Source organism: Arachis stenosperma, chromosome 6 (assembly GCF_014773155.1).
Source record: "Arachis stenosperma cultivar V10309 chromosome 6, arast.V10309.gnm1.PFL2, whole genome shotgun sequence".
NCBI lineage: Eukaryota > Viridiplantae > Streptophyta > Magnoliopsida > Fabales > Fabaceae > Arachis > Arachis stenosperma.
Window position 1 is genome coordinate 127,272,509 of NC_080382.1, and position 4,293 is coordinate 127,276,801.

The 4,293-nt window shown below is 40.2% G+C and overlaps 1 non-coding gene across 1 annotated transcript; it reads left to right on the plus strand.

Moving 5' to 3' along the window:
• The first annotated feature begins 975 nt into the window (after positions 1-975).
• On the plus strand, positions 976-1,083 carry LOC130937256 (small nucleolar RNA R71). The gene has a single exon (XR_009068481.1). It is a non-coding gene; the product is annotated as a small nucleolar RNA R71 (small nucleolar RNA).
• The last annotated feature ends 3,210 nt before the right edge of the window (positions 1,084-4,293 follow it).

The window sequence follows — 4,293 nt, forward strand, 5'->3', positions numbered from 1 at the left end:
TTGCTCTTCAGTGACATACTCATCCTCTTCAGAGGAAGAATACTCATCAGAGCTCATGAAAGGCAGAAGTAAGTCCAATGGAATCTCTATGGTCTCATTTTGAGTCCCAGATTCCCATGGTTCCTCATTGGGGAACTCATTGGAGGCTAGTGCACGCCCATTGAGGTCTTCCTCAGTGGCGTTCACTGCCTCTCCATCCTCTCCAAATTCGGCCATATTGATGGCTTTGCACTCTCCTTTTGGATTTTCTTCTGTGTTGCTTGGGAGAGTACTTGGAGGGAGTTCAGTAACTTTCTTGCTCAACTGTCCTACTTGTCCTTCCAAATTCCTAATGGAAGACCTTGTTTCATTCATGAAACTTTGAGTGGTTTTAATTAGATCAGAGACCATGGTTGCTAAGTCAGAGGGGTTCTGCTTAGGATTCTCTGTCTGTTGCTGAGAAGATGATGGAAAAGGTTTGCTATTGCTAAACCTGTTTCTTCCACCATTGTTGTTGTTGAAACCTTGTTGAGGTCTCTCTTGATTCTTCCATGAGAGATTTGGGTGATTTCTCCATGAAGAATTATAGGTGTTACCATAGGGTTCTCCTAGGTAATTCACCTCTTCCATTGAAGGGTTCTCAGGATCATAAGCTTCTTCCTCAGATGAAGCCTCCTTAGTACTGCTTGGTGCATTTTGTATTCCAGACAGACTTTGAAAAATCAAATTGACTTGTTGAGTCAATATCTTGTTCTGAGCCAATATGGCATTCAGAGCATCAATCTCAAGAACTCCTTTCTTATGACTAGTCCCATTGTTCACAGGATTCCTTTCAGAAGCGTACATGAATTGGTTATTTGCAACCATTTCAATTAGCTCTTGAGCCTCTGTAGGCGTCTTCTTCAGATGAAGAGATCCTCCAGCAGAGCTATCCAAGGACATCTTAGATAGTTCAGAGAGACCATCATAGAAAATACCTATGATGCTCCATTCAGAAAGCATGTCAGAAGGACATTTTCTGATTAATTGTTTGTATCTTTCCCAAGCTTCATAGAGGGATTCTCCATCCTTCTGTCTGAAGGTTTGGACTTCCACTCTAAGCTTACTCCATCTTTGTGGTGGAAAGAACTTTGCCAAGAAGGCATTGACTAGCTTTTCCCAAGAGTCCCTTTTTTAGGTTGAGAGTCCAACCATATTCTAGCTCTGTCTCTTACAGCAAAAGGGAATAGCATCAGTCTGTAGACCTCAGGGTCAACCCATTAGTCTTGACTGTGTCACAGATTTGCAAGAATTCAGCTAAAAACTGATGAGGATCTTCCATTGGAAGTCCATGGAACTTGCAATTCTGTTGCATTAGAGAAACTAATTGAGGCTTAAGCTCAAGTTGTTTGCTCCAATGGCAGGGATAGAGATGCTTCTCCCATAAAAATCAGGAGTAGGTGCAGTAAAGTCACCCAGCACCTTCCTTGCATTGTTGCATTATTGTTGTTTTCGGCTGCCATGTCTTCTTCTTCTTTGAAGAATTCGGTCAGGTCCTCTAAGAGAGTTGTGCTTTGGCTTCTCTTAGCTTTCTCTTCAAGGTCCTTTCGGGTTCAGGGTCAGCTTCAACAAGAATGCCTTTGTCTCTGCTCCTGCTCATATGAAAGAGAAGAGAAAAGAAAGTGTGGAATCCTCTATGTCACAGTATAGAGATCCTTATGGTGTCAGAGGAAAAGAGAAATAGAAGAGGAAGGAGAAGAAGAATTCGAACTTATTAGATAGAGTTCGAATTGTGCATTAAGAAGGAGTAGTACTCCATAAATGGATGTGGGAGGAAGGAAGAAGATTTTCGAAAGTTCAACTAAAAAGATTTGAAAACATTTTGAAAAACACTTAATTGATTTTCGAAATCAAAATAAGAAAGAAATCAAGTGATTTTGAAAAAGATTTTGAAAGTAGAAATTAAAAAGATTTGATTGAAAACTATTTTGAAAAAGATGTGGTTAAGAAGATATGATTGGTTTTAAAAAGAGTGATTGAGAAGATATGATTGAAAACAATTTTGAAAGATATGATTTGAAAACAATTTAAAAAGATTTGATTTTAAAAATTAATGACTTGCCTAATAAGAAAGATATGATTCAAACATAAAACCTTTCCTCAACAAAAAAGGCAAAAAAATGTTCAATCAAATCATTAATTGTTAGCAAGTATCTTTGAAAAAAGGAAAGAAATTAATTTGAAAACATTTGATTGAAAAAGATATGATTTGAAAAGATTTGATTTTGAAAAACTTTGAAAACTTAAAAAAAATTGATTTTGAAAAAAAATCTTCCCCTAGCACCATCCTGGCGTTAAACGCCCAGAATGGTATCCATTCTGGCGGTTTAACGCCCAAAATGCATCCTTTTTGGGCGTTAAACGCCCAACCAGGTACCCTGGTGGGCGTTTAAACGCCAGTATGCCTTCTGGCATTTTCGAATGCCAGCTTTTTCTGTATAATTCCTCTGCAGTATGTTCTGAATCTTCAATTCTCTGTATTATTGACTTGAAAAGACCCAAATTAAAAATATTTTTGGATTTTTAATAATCAAAAATGCAACAAGAATCAAATAACAATGCATGCAAGACACCAAACTTAGCAGTTTGTATACTACTGACACTATATGAGACACATAAACACTCAAGTCAAAAGAATTCAAAGATCAGAGTAAGAAGTCATCAAGAATTACTTGAAGATCCTTAAGACACAAGAATGAATGCATGCAATTGACACCAAACTTAAGATGAGACACTAGACTCAAGCAAGAAATATTTTTGGTTTTTATGATTTTCTTATTTTTTTGTGTTTTTCGAAAATTAAGTGAAAACATCAAAATTCTTAATGAGAATTCCAGGAATCAGTGCAATGCTAGTCTAAGACTCCGGTCCAGGAATTAGACATGGCCTCACAGCCAGCCAAGCTTTCAAAGAAAGCTTCGGTCCAAAACACTAGACATGGCCAAAGGCCAGCCAAGCCTTAGCAGATCACTGCTCCAAAAGCAAGATCAACAAGCTCTTGTGATGATAAGTTGAAACCTCGGTCCAATGAAATTAGACATGGCTTTACAGCCAGCCAGATTTCAGCAAATCATCATGAAACTCTAGAATTCATCTTCAAGAATTTCGAAAAAAAATAAATGCCTAATCTAAGCAACAAGATGAACCGTCAGTTGTCCATACACAAACAATCCCCGGCAACGGCGCCAAAAACTTGGTGCACGAAATTGCGATCAATACTTTTTAATACACAAAACAATCCCCGGTAATGGCTCCAAAGACTTGGTGCTCAATACCATGGCATAGACACAACTTCGCACAACTAACCAGCAAGTGCACTGGGTCGTCCAAGTAATAAACCTTACGCGAGTAAGGGTTGATCCCACGGAGATTGGTGGTGTTCCGAGGGTTACCTGAAACGTGCAGCTCGGTCGTCTTAGGGAGGCCCGAGATGGGGGGATTGATGACCCGAGCCTGGTATGCCGAGTGGTTGGTGGTGGTACCTGCAATGACACTCCGATGCTTAAGTTAGCATGGGTCCAAGCAGATATTGAGTAGAATTAGAGTATATGTTATACCTGGGTGCTCCAGTGTATTTATAGTAGTTGGCCGTGATCTTCCCTGGATAAGATATTCTTATCTTATCTTATCCTTTTGGGAGTTTTATCTTTATCTTTGTGGAACCGCCTTTCCTAGGCCTTTTCGGCCTTTAGGTCTTGGGCTTCGTTCCTTTGGGCTTCTTTAGCTTTATTGTCCGAGGTCCGACCTCAGGCATGGGCCTGGGGATGAGGTCGGACCTTCTATGAACTTTGCCGAGTTTGGGGAGCTCGGTCAGGGTATGAACAGTGCCCCTGCCCGAGTTCGTCCTTGAGAGGTCGAGCTCGGCATAGTAGTTCTTTTCAAAATTCAAAAATGGCCGTTTCTGCATTTATTGCATTTTACCGTTTCTCCTCGATTTCCGTTCGGGCTTTGTGAAGGCATTATTTATTTGCCCCTTTCCTCCTTTTCTTCGTTTATTCTGTTCCTTTCTGTTTTTTCTAAGTTTTCGCCATCTTCTTCTTCGAGCACCGCTCCTTCTTTCACTTTGTTCTTCTTCCTCAAATCTTTCTGTGCGTTTTTCCGGGGTTTCCTCTGCGCCGCCGTTTCGTTCTCCTTGCTGTCGGAGCTCGCCGTTTTCTTTCTTTCTAGGTTTGTTCGTCTCTTTTCTTTTGTACTCATATGCTTCTGTTCTTTTGTGTGGCTCTTTGTCTGTTTCTTTTTCTCTATGCCTGGGTTGCCCCGAAAAGAGGCGCCGCC